Genomic DNA, 12,529 nt, shown 5'->3' with positions numbered 1-12,529 from the left:
CTCCCAACCACCAGCCCCACCTCCCAACCACCGGCTCTGGCACAGGCACAGACCGTATAAGTCTGCCCAGCACTATCCTCACCTCCTCAGCCCTGCCTCCCAACCCCGGCTCTGGCACAGACCGTACAAGTCTGTCCAGCACTATCCCCGCCTCCCAACCACCAGCCCCAAGAGGTTGGGACTTTACAGAATGCAGGAATAAGATTATTGGGGGATGTTGGAAGGAGAGAGCATTTTACCCCATCAGTTGCCAGTAGAATACAGGGCTCTTATAAGATTTTTGACTATAGTGCATAAGACATTGTATCCGAGGACTCGTTATTTGGTTTCTTTATTACGTCTGTCAAGAAACTTGAGTTTGGCTAATGCTTCTCTGTTGGCCCTCCCTGATAATGCCCAGGCTCGCCTGACTATCGCTAGGGAATCTGCATTTTTCTAGCAGGCTCCTGTTTTATGGAACCAACTCCCTTTGGAGATGTGGGTGGAGGTGTCTTACCAGTTTAAGGTTAAATTAAAAATGTTTTTAGAGGCATTGGGTCCTGGTGGTTGATATAAAAGTAGCATTGGGAAGTCTGCAGGAGTTAGTATGAAAGTATGCCTGGTCTCAGGGATGTTATATAAGTGGGTGGCCTTTGTGAATGTTCTTTCTATCACGAAAGGAGTTCTTTTCTTTTAATTTTAATTTGATTTGTTTTGTAAACCACTGTGAATAGTTTGAGAAGGGTGGTCCATCAAGTGTATTAAACTATTACTATTTAATCCACAGTGACTTAAATATCACTGCAGTAAAATACGTTAAGCTGCATTAGGGCCCTTTAAGTCACGTTAAGGGGCAAATGTGACTTTAAAGCCCTAATGCAGCAGGATTACTTCCCCTCTAAATATTAACCCCCCTCCCCCCCCGAACATTATGCAGCATTCAAAGCAAACAGAGGAGGGATAAACACAAATTGAAAGTTGGGACGCCAAATCAATCTGCTCATTTTACAATCGATGAATAGCTTATAAGCTTTTAAGCCATTTTATATCCTGACTTTTCTGTCATCTTTCTCTTATATTTCATGTTTCAGCCCAAAGGAATAAAGCAGTCAGTGTTACTGCTGATCATTCCTTCTTGACTGGTAAATTATCTAATTTTCCGGCTGCTCCAGTTCCTTTAATAAGCATTCCACCTTTAACAAAACTGAATTTAGATCTAGGATATCTCAGCATCTCTGGAGAAGGCAGGGATATATATTTCCCTGACAGTTTATTTTATCCAGTGGGAACAGCGCACACATTAATATTGCACTGAATATGTACTGACGTGCCTGGAGAGATGCCATATGGGTTTTTCAACCGAATATCTCTAGATACTTGAACTGGAATAATAAATATGGCTTTTTCTATGGAGGGAAACATTCCTAAGAAGTCTATGGCTAAGATCTAGTGTAGGCTAATGTCATACTGTAGTTCTGTTTATGATCCCACTTAAAGCCCCTTTTTAGAGAGAATGCAGAAATAGGAATTGAGATATCAGGTTAGAATGTCAATTTCTGCTGAATATTTTAGAAAAGGATCTGCCAATATAGAGCCTTTTGTAAAATGCATGCAGGATTGCATGTATATGCACTGGCTATGTGCAGCAGGACCATTTGTTTCATAAGAATCAATGTCTAAAATATCAGTGGTACCAACATGCAACCTACACATGTATGTTGGTATTTTAGAACATATAAATAAACCGGGTCTCCCTGGTTTGTTTATTTATTCTAGCAAGTTGTTGTTCCCACCTCCCTCTATTATTCATTTAGTGGGTATTTTAGAACATACCAGAAAAAAGGCCCATTTCTCAAAGAAATGAAACGGGTGCTAGCAAGGTTTTCCTCAGAGTGTGTATGTTTGAGAGAGTGTGTGTGAGAGTGACTCTGTGAGAGAGAGAGTGAATGTGTGAGTGTGTGTGACAGAGAGAGAGTGAGACTGGGCGCGAGTGCGTCTGTGAGAAGAGAGAGTGTGTGTGTGAGATTGAGAGTGTGTGCAAGGGGCCCCCCTCCCTCCGTGTTCCAGGGTCGCCGTCCCCCCTCCCTCCCTTCCTCCGAGTTTCAGGGTCCCCCTCCCTCCCTCCGAGTTCCAGGATCTCCCTCCCTCCCAGTTCCAGGGTCATCGTCCCTCCCTTCCTCCCTTCCAGTTCCAGGCCCCCTCCCTCCGATTTGTTAAAGTCATCTTCACTTACGAAGTCAGGGTTACGGTGGCGGCCAGCAGCGGTAAAACGCGTGCAGGCTCGGCCTCCCTCTTTCTCAGCTGTGGTCCCACCCTTGCTGAAACAGGAAATGAGGGCGGGACCACAGCTGAGAGTGAAGGGCCAAGCCTGCACGTGTTTTACCGCTGCTGGGCGCCGCCATAACCCTGACTTGGTAAGTGAATATGACTTTTAAGAATCGGAGGGAGGGGGTCTGGAACTGGAATGGAGTGAGGGATGACAACACCCTCATGTGTGTGATGTGCCCTTCCCTCTCACTGTTCCGCCCTCGACATCATCACATTTTGACGCGAGGGCGGGACAGTGAAAGCCAATGAAACGCTGAATGACAGATTTACGAACCCTACACTGTCACAGTGGCATGGAGTCAGCTTCAGAACGTTGGAGGTGCTTTTTATTATAGTAGATGTGTATGAGCTGGTATCACTGTTCCCTCTAACCTGAATGGGAATGAGGGTGGTGCTTCAATATTGTGTTTTCCATTATTAGGGACAGACAGGATTGGTCTCTGGAGTCCTGCAGAGCTTGTCTGTCCTTCACTATTGAAAATGTGATAATGAAACAGCACCACCTACTAGCAGTACGGTAGGTGGAGGACTGCCAGATGGAGGGAATGGCAGCCGGCATATACACATGTACGTCTGCAGTTTTATAAATCTATATGTCTGTTTCACCAAGCTGTTACAGAGTCTGATATCATTTGCCAATATCACTGTTAAGGGGGGACAAAAAATACAGGGGTAATAAGGGGCAACATCCCCTAGTCAGTTCAGTAGAGCGCTACCTAAAATGAGCAACTTTAGAAAACATTCCCAGGAGCTGCTGTAAATCCCAGTGTTGACCTCAGTGGTCATAGGTGTGTATTCCTCTTCTAAAATAGTGAATGCACATGTATATTTTAGCCCCGCCCCCAGTCCCACCCAAAACACACACCCTTGCTATATGCATGCATTTGCAATTTGGACATGTATATCCCGACTTTCTAAAATTGTATGTGAGATACATAGCTAAATGCCAGTGAATGCACATCCAAATCTCAAATAGAGCTTCTAAAATAGTCATCTTAATGTTAAAGAACAAATCTAGAACATTGTTTACAAACTATTATCTAGAAAGACATATAGAAGCGGGCTTAGTTTTCTTCGTCTTTAGAAGAGTTACATATTTTAGTTGTTCACATATGTATGTATTCAGCTCACAGCAATTTTCAAAAGCTGGTTACATTTTTCCTATCTGAGAGCATCAGGCCACTGGTTCTCCTGAGGGTAGCAATGTAAAGGGGCCACATCTTTAAAAATATATATATATACCCCCATTCTGAAAGTATCCCTACCCCACATCCCATCCCTAAAGTATCCCTCACCCCTGCACCTTTCATAAGTACCCCTCCACTCCTTGCACCCCTCCATACTCTACCAATGAGTGATATACCTACACTCTCTCTTTTTTCCAGCAGCTACTAGCCTCTTCAGCTTTCTAATCAGAGTCTTGCAGGAATGCAGAAATCACTTTTCAGAACTAACCCCCCTCGAGGAGAATTTTATAACAGATCATCCTGGTAGGGAAGGCACATATCTCACATCTGAGAAGTGCTTAATGGCTAGAGCAGCAGGCTAAGTACCAGGAAAACCGGTGTTCAGATCCCACCTTTCCCACTAATGCTCCATTTGATCTTGGACAAGTATTTCACCCAGGGGTGTGCTGGTAAATTTTTAACAACAGGCTCTTTCTCCGGACGTAGTCAGCTCTGCAGTTGGAAGGGCCAGTGGCTTGGGGGGGGGGGGGGGGGGGAGCAACACTTGCCTCTCTCTCCTCCCTCCCTTCGTACGGGCACGCTAGGCATACCTTTGCTGGCAGCCAATAAATGGACTGCCACCACTCCCAACATCTTGCTCTGAGCAGCACACTGGAACTTCTCTCACATGCTCGAGAAGTCCCAGCCTGCTGCCCAGAGCTGGAAACAAGGAGCGGGGAGCAGCAGTAGTCTATTTAGTTGGCTGGCAGGGCTCAGCATCCCCACCAGCAAAGTAAAAGAGAATTCAGCAGGGGGCCCAAGCCCACATTTTGGGAGCCAGTTGTTAAAGTAGCCATGGAGGGCCCTACTTTAACAACCGGCTCCCAAAATTCTTAAAAACTTAACAACCGGCTCTTGCGAGCCTGTGAGAGCCTGCTCCAGCACACCATTGATTTCACCCTCCATTGTCTTTAGGTAAAACTTAGGCTGTAAGACTCCTTCAGCAGGGAAATAGATTGTGTGTACTTGATTGCAAGTCACTTTAAACTCAGATTTGGAAAAGCCAAGTAGTTCAATTCCAAAAACTCCCACACAAAGTTACACCTGCTCTGAAGCAGGAATGAATTTGTGTGTGACGCGCTGTTAGCACTCAGCACATATGTATGCTTTCATAAAACAGGAAAAGTAGGGTAAAGGAATGGGGGCCCTTCCAAAAACACGAGGGAGTCAAACGGTTTGCTTAACACAATGTTGCTGCACACTGATTTGGATCGATTACCTACTGCACTTCAGTTCTTTTTAACATAGCGTTTTTCTTTGACATTGCTCCAAAACATGGTGCCATGTCAGGTCTATCTGTTGGTATAAACACTGTGTGTGATGAACCGTTTGACTCCCTCGTGTTTTGGGAAGGGCCCATTCCTTTACCCTACTTTTCCTGTGTGCTGATACGTCTGTAGGGTCCTGTGTTCCTCCACTTCTGATGGCAGACTCTCTTGCTTTTATAAAACAGACACATAAGGGCATAGGAGCTGACTCTGTGGGTGCTTGAGCACCCCAATATTGAGAAAATTCCTTGTATATGTCCAGGGAAGGGATATTTCCACTGGGTTTAGCATGTACATACTGCAAAAAAGCAAATGAAATGCAAAACAAAAGCACCAAGGGCCATTTAAACATGAGAAAGTCAAGAGTCCTTTATTTTAAGACCTCACACAGGCTGTGTTTTGGTGTTCAACACTTGTGTTGGGGGGGGGGGGGGCAATAGAAATCAATCTATTTAAAATAGTGAGCCGAAAGCTCATGTAACCAGCAAACGAAGAGCTGAATGGAGTCACACACTGCAAAACTGCATAGTTGCATTTCAGCATCATTCAAGACCAATTTCTATTGACCCCTGACTCAAGCATTGAAAACACGGCCCGTGTTAGGTCTTCAAATAAAGGAATTTTGACTTTCCCAAGCTTGCACAGCCCTTGGTGCTTTTTTTTTTTTTGCATTTGTATTGTTCTGCGTACTTTGCCCTCTCTTCTGTTGCCATACTGCAAAAAAAGGAAATGCTAGTTTTCCTGGTCCATATTTTTATGTGTTTAAAGGGCAGGGAAATTTTATAAGCACTGACTTGAGCATGTGCAACACAGTTCTACACACTGAACTTGCTTACAATTACCCCCCAAAACAGTCGTGAATAGGACTCAAACAATGATCAACTGAGCATCAATCTTATGACAAGAAATATACATTTAACTTCAAAAATACATTTTCCCCTTGAGGGGTTTCAATCAACTCAGAATCAATTATCTTAGATATGTTAGAAATTATCCAAGAACTGATGAGATAGTAAATCGTTAAGAAATCATTAAGAACTCGGAACCATAACCTGATCGTGTGAACTTCATATTGGCATTAAGATCTGCATTAGAAATGTAGGCCGAGCTGTGGTAACATTACCAAGACAACTGAAGTACCAGCAGCAAAAGGAGAAGGAGGTGATTTGTTAGTTGATGTTACATTGATTATGCCAATTGCACTGATACTCTTGCGAAAAACTGTTCTTTTCTTTGCCAACATCTGTTCAAGCATCTAGTCTTAAAATAGAAGAAAATCTCTGTAGTTTGACAACTCCTGTAATTTTTGGTTCGTTGCCTTTCTAAAGAGTCTCATGGTGCTCTGATGGAGGATCACCTTGGATTGCTCATCTGCAAAGATACTGTTAGAACTGGTCTTTCAGGGTACAAGCTACAGGTTCTAAACCAGGACCGATGGCACCTCCCACTCTCTAGCAGAGAGAAGGAAGTGATTTGCCCAAATACAAGATGGATCCAGACTGGGGACTTGGTAACAGATTATATGGGAAGGGAAGAGGGGCAGCTTTCAAAGCCACTTAACCAAGTAAAATGGTTCATGTAGAAATTGCCCTTTCATGCACGGCTAAAAATAATAAAGACGTGCTTTCGTCTGAAAGGATTTTGTCTCAATGAAATGCTCCATTTCATTTCATTTGTTTTGACAATTGAATAAAGTAAACATGAACAATTTTTTTTAATTTTCATTTTATTTCATTCCAAATTTCAGCCAGGTTTCCATGCCCCACCGCATCTCTCTATCAAACTAATAAAACCTTGCAACACCAAAATTATCATAGAAACTGTCACTGGGATTGTATAACCTCCCTCCCCTTTACTCCCTATGACCTTCCAGATCTTCCCTTCCACACTGCATTTTATCATCTTATGGGATCCAAAGGGGCAGAAGTTATCCTCAGTCATCCTTATTCCTCTGTTGCTGTATTTCAGAATGGAGTCAGCTAACCTGAGGTCAACACTATTTTGGATTATGGTTCTTACTTCGAAATAGTATTAGGGCCCTGTTTACTAAACCGCACTGTAGGTGCGCTAATGCTTTTAGTGCACGCTAAAAATTAGCACGTGCTAACACCAGACACACCCATAGGAATATATGGGTGTCTAGCACGCACTAAAAATGCTAGCATGCCTTAGTAAACAGGGACCTTAAGGGCCCTGTTTACAAAGCTGTGTAAGTGCCTACATGCGCCAAAATGGAGTTGCTGCCTGGCTACCGCGTGGCTCTTGTGGTAATTTCATTTTTGCCATGCATCCGATACGCGCAGCCAAAAAAATAATATTCAGATGTGCGTATTGGGCACGCGCCAAGTGGCATTTGGCACAAGTAGGTCATTACCGCTTGGTTACCGCGTAAGACTTTACCACTAGGTCAGTGGCTGGTGGTAAGATCGCAGACCCAAAATGGAGGTGTGGCAATTTTGATTTTACCTCATGTCCATTTTTAGCAAAAATTTTAAAAAGGCCTTTTTTTTTTACAGGCACACTGAAAAGGGACTGGGTACGCCCCAAACCCGCGCCTACACTACCACAAGCCATTTTTCAACGCACCTTAGTAAAAGGACCCCTTAATGTTTAATGCATTTGCTGAATTGCCTTTCACTAACCACACAGCAAAGTAATGTACCAACCAGTTAAAAATAATAAAATAATAAAATATATAAAATGATCATCTTTACACAGCTGTACAAATAAAATCATCATTCTATAGGCATCAGCCTATATAGGATACTTATAAAAAGATAAAAATACCTGTAAGAGTAGCGAAGGGTGACACAAATGATAGGGGGGATGGGACGACTTCCCTATGAAGAAAGACTAAGGAGGCTAGGGCTTTTCAGCTTGGAGAAGAGAAGGCTGAGGGGAGACATGATAGAGGTATATAAAATAATGAGTGGAGTGGAACAGATGGATGTGAAGCGTCTGTTCACGCTTTCCAAAAATACTAGGACTAGGGGGCATGCGATGAAACTACAGTGTAGTAAATTTAAAACAAATACGAGAAAATCTTTCTTCACCCAACGCATAATTAAACTCTGGAATTCGTTGCCGGAGAACGTGGTGAAGACAGTTAGCTTGTCAGAATTTAAAAAGGGGTTGGACGGTTTCCTGAAGGACAAGTCCATAGACTGCTACTAAATGGACTTGGGGAAAAATCCACAATTTCGGGAATAACTTGTATAAAATGTTTGTACGTTTGGGTAGCTTGCCAGGTGCTCTTGACCTGGATTGGCCGCTGTCGGGGACAGGATGCTGGGCTCGATGGACCCCTTGGTCTTTTCCCAGTGTGGCATTACTTATGTAAACAATAAATTACACACAAAACTTCAATTTACCACCAGACTAAGGGGACCTTTTACTAAGCTGCGGTAAGCACTCAGCGTACTTAACGCAGGTTAAAAACCACTACCTCGGGGCAGGTGCTTGGGGGTGCCCATCACTGCATGCTACTTGGTTAGTGCATAAGCCCTTACAGGCCTAGAAAATAATTACAATTAAGGTCTCAAGCGCTAATGGCCATGTACTAATGGGAAAATTAGCACGTGGTCATTATTGCAAAAATGGAACATGCAGCCATTTTACAGCCACGCTAAACGTGGCCTCAGTGTGTGGGAAGCCCGTAGGCTAGTCATAGCACAGGCCACATTTTAGTGCAGCTTAGTAAAAGAGCCCCTAAATACCAACCTGGTATGTATCTGAAAACTGGCCTGATCCAGGTACATTCACCAATTAATCCAGATTAAATGCCTGCGTTGAGACAAGTTTTTAGCCGGCTTTTGAACCTTTTATGAGAGCTCGCCATCCAAAGATCAAGTAGGAAAGCAATTCACAAGGATGATACCGGATGAACAAACAATGTGTGTCTAGTTATATCTAGCCTAACTCACACAGTGCTGGACTGAGGCTAACCACAGGGGAAGGATTGCTCTGTTGAAGATTCATGTATCCTCCAGTAGATTGCTGATGAAAACATTCTGCAGCAACATGTAATTTGTTCTCTTAAAGGTGCAGTGGATTGCAGAGTCCAGGTATCTTTGGCTGGCTAAGCCATAATACCATACATTCCAGGTATCTAGGGTTACCATATTTTGTCCCCCAAAAAGGAGGACACATGCCCCACCCCCACAACATACCCCACCCGCCCCTTTCACGCCCCGCCCCCTTTCACACCCTCACTCCACCCCGTCACATTTTCCCCTCCCCCCTGTCACACACCCTGTCACCCCCCTCCCCTTACCATACTACTGCCCTGGTGGTCTAGTGACCTCTTTGGGGCAGGAAGGAGCCCCCTCTTTCCTGCCCGGAGCGCTGCCCTGCATGCATCCTTCCTGTTCCTGATCTTGGCGCCGATTCAAAATGACTGCCGAGAGTTGAAGTCTCGCGAGGTCACTTCAACTCTCGGTGGCCATTTTGAATCGGCGCCGAGATCAGGAACAGGAAGGATGCATGCAGGGCAGCGCTCCGGGCAGGAAAGAGGGGGCTCTTTCCTGCCCCGAAGGCAGAAGAGGTCACTAGACCACCAGGGCAGTAGTAAGTAAGGGGAGGGGAGGCTATCAATCTGCCTGTTTGTCTGGATTTCTGAACAAACGGGCAGGCTGGCGGGTGGGCCGTCCTATAGGGTGGATTGGCAACCCTAGAGGTATCTTTAGCTGGCTAAGCCACTGTACCACAGGATCCAGGTATCTTTTGCTCACTAAGCCACAGTAGCACAGGCTCCTGGTATCTTTGGCTAGCTAAGCCACTGCATCAATAATACAAAAAGCATGAGTGTAAGCACTAGTATAGTGATAGGGATTGCTTAGGCTACTGTGTTTTACAGTGCCCACTTCTTAATTGACTAAGTCAACACCAGTACTATTTAAGTACAAACAGGAGTTGAGGCAAAAGGAAGCCTCTGAGGAAAGGAGAATCCCGGAAGTGAACGATTCAGAAGACAGCCTCAAGAGAAGAGACAAAGAGGGCAAGGGTTTACCAGAAAAGAGCACTGGCAGATACATCTGAGTCTCCTATCCACAAACCACTAGACATTTGAACGTAGTAGGATTCAGGAAGTCCCAGAGTTCAAGGAGGCAGAACCGGCAGCCTTCATCTGATAACAAGTTTGCAAGGGTAGAATCGGAGAGTACCGGAGTCTTCAGCTTAGGGGGATAGTACCAGTAAAAGGAGGAATATTCCTACACCCAAGGATAGATGGAGAAGAAAAGGGTGAACTGCACTTTTTCTATTTTTCTATTCTGTATGTTGATTCATAGACAATGCTTTTATTCATTTAAACCACACTGGGAGAATCTAGTGAACATATTGAACTAGTAATAAACAATGTCAAACCTGAAAGCTTGTACATTTTAAAGGAACTTCCAAAAAGGGGCCCATTTACGAAAGGGCGATTGGTACTGTTCCCTCTAAACTAAGCGGGAGTCCTCCACCTAGTCCTGCCAGTGGGTGGTGCTGTTTCACTATCACATGTTCAATAATGAGGGACAGGCAAGCTGTGCAGGACTCCAAGGAACCTGCCTGTCCCTAGTGATTGAAAACACAATATTGAAGCACTGCCCCCTACTGGCAGCAGGGCAGTTGGAGGACTCTCGCTCAGCTTAGAGGGGACAGTGGCGGTAGGGTCAGTGCTGGCTTGGCAAGCTGTGAATTGGCCCTACTGCAGGGCTCACTCAGGAACCCTGCGGCAGTTCCAGCTTTCTCGCACACCATTTCCAGCGCTAGAAAATACACGTGCCTGGCAGTAATCAGGTAGCACCACGCACTGCCCGATTTACCACCAGGCTACTGCTAGAGTCCTCACCGGAGGTGCTAAGGGCTGCAGCAGTAAATGGTCATTTCCTGCCTCCTGCGGAAAAAGCCACTTTTACCAGCGGCGGTAGAAGATGGCCTCGATCCATGACAATACCATACGCCGATGCCATCGCAGGCCACATTTTACCACAGTTTGGTAAAAGGGCCCCTTAGTATGGTGGTGGTGGTCAGATGTAAGTAACTAGAGATCTGAGACCCCGCAGAGAGCAACATTTCAATCCCTGAAGTCTCCATTTCAATAATTCAATATACCACTGTGTATTCTAAAGACAGCTTATGCAACACCGGTTTTGTACATTTAAAGAAATCTATGCATACAGTAATTGGAAATGTTGGGCAACAGCCTGCAAAGTTCCAACAATCACTACAATTTAGGTATAATTATGAGTCATTCATTAAGTAATAGTATACTCATGCTATTTAAATGATACACTAATTATAGTGGCAGGTATTGCAGATAATTCTAAGTAGATAATAACATATGAAACATGTAAAATGTCATTCTAAGTAATATTAATATTTACATATAATTATTTACAAATGCTTCATTATGTATAGCTGGGAGCTCCGGGCTGTTTATAATTCTCTTGCACCAGGCTTTTAAATCATTATATGCATGGCCTTTCTAGGGAAAATGAAGTTAGAATGAAAGAGCCTAAGCAACCAGTGAGAAAGGTGCCTTTCTACTATTCCTACAGGGACACCTAATTTATTTAAGAGAAGCTTTGTTTACCTTTCCATTGCTGTAATTTTTTTTTGCTTCGCCCTTTCATAACGACTAATAATTATCTAATATATAGTTTGTAAGCTGCAGTCCATTTTCAGAGCAGAGAGGGCACTTAGACACGGATTGATTCCAATTGGATTCACCATCCGCTCTATGGGGAAATGGCTATCATATGACTTTTAATCTTGTATGAAACAAAAAAAAATTAAACTGTCAATATGAGGCTGAGCCACCATGACGGGCTCTCTGATAGAAGTGGAGCTTGTGAACTGCGTCTAATGATATGCACGCCAAGAATAGATTTTTCCTTATAATGCATGAAATTAGAGTACAGGACAAAATGTTCTTTTCAAATTCATGACATGCACAACTAATAATAATAATAAAAAAGACAGGATGAGATTCCTAGCTACTTATGTGCATGAAAAAGCTTCAATATAGGATATACTTTACAGAAATTAGTTTTTAATCTAAGTGACCAGATAAGATTTTGACCCTGAACTGTTTTCACGTTGACCTATGAGAATTCATGCTGAAAGAAGACTTTGATGCCTCTATGCCAGACAAACCTCACTTTTTTCATTAATTTTTGAATGTCTTATGTCGTCAAGAGAAGCAGAAAATCATTCCTTTTGAAACCTTACCTTTTACGTGAATTTGGTTTTTATGAAAAGGAATAATAATGCATAGAAACCTTAGCAGGAATGCATTCTTTTTAAATTTAGGAATTCAAGAAGTTAGGTGCATTGATTCGGCAGCGATTACCCTCTTCTGACCTGTAGAAAAGAGGATTCTACCACTGTAGCATTTTGTGAATATATTATAAACGGGGAGCTTGCTGTCAAAACACAGGTCTATTACAGAGAGCAATCGTTCTTCAGTTTTAATAAAACACAAGTCAACAGGTCCTTAAAGAATATCAGCACAACTCCTCTTTATACCCAGTATTTTCCTCCACAAACCTTCTGGTCAGGGTGCTGCGGCAGCTAAGAAAGCAAATAGAAAGACATTATAACATCCTCATTTTTGTTTTCCGTTCCTAGTAATACCTAACATTCTATCGCTCCATGGTGCAACCGCACCTTGAATATTGTGTTCAATTCTGGTCGCCGCATCTCAAAAAAGATATAGTGGAATTAGAAAAGGTGCAGAGAAGG

The sequence above is a fragment of the Microcaecilia unicolor genome, chromosome 6 (genome assembly GCF_901765095.1).
Source record: "Microcaecilia unicolor chromosome 6, aMicUni1.1, whole genome shotgun sequence".
NCBI classification, from domain to species: Eukaryota; Metazoa; Chordata; class Amphibia; order Gymnophiona; family Siphonopidae; genus Microcaecilia; species Microcaecilia unicolor.
This window is presented reverse-complemented; position numbering follows the sequence as displayed.